A 210-nucleotide genomic window follows, 5' to 3' on the forward strand; every position below is an offset into this window, starting at 1 on the left:
AACCTCTATGACAAAAGGTCACCCGACAAAGTAAAGAGGGTGAGAAGAGAACCCCTCCACCCAACCCCTCGGCGTGGTCACGCCACCAGGGCGAGTTAATTGCACAACCAAACACTGTTGTATATACAGTATATTATGTACACGTATTAGAGGCTAGTATTTTATAGAGAAAGGCTTTATTATGTGATGGGAGTTTAATTGTGTTTAAGT

Source organism: Protomyctophum bolini (assembly GCF_963924005.1).
Source record: "Protomyctophum bolini genome assembly, chromosome: 7".
NCBI lineage: Eukaryota > Metazoa > Chordata > Actinopteri > Myctophiformes > Myctophidae > Protomyctophum > Protomyctophum bolini.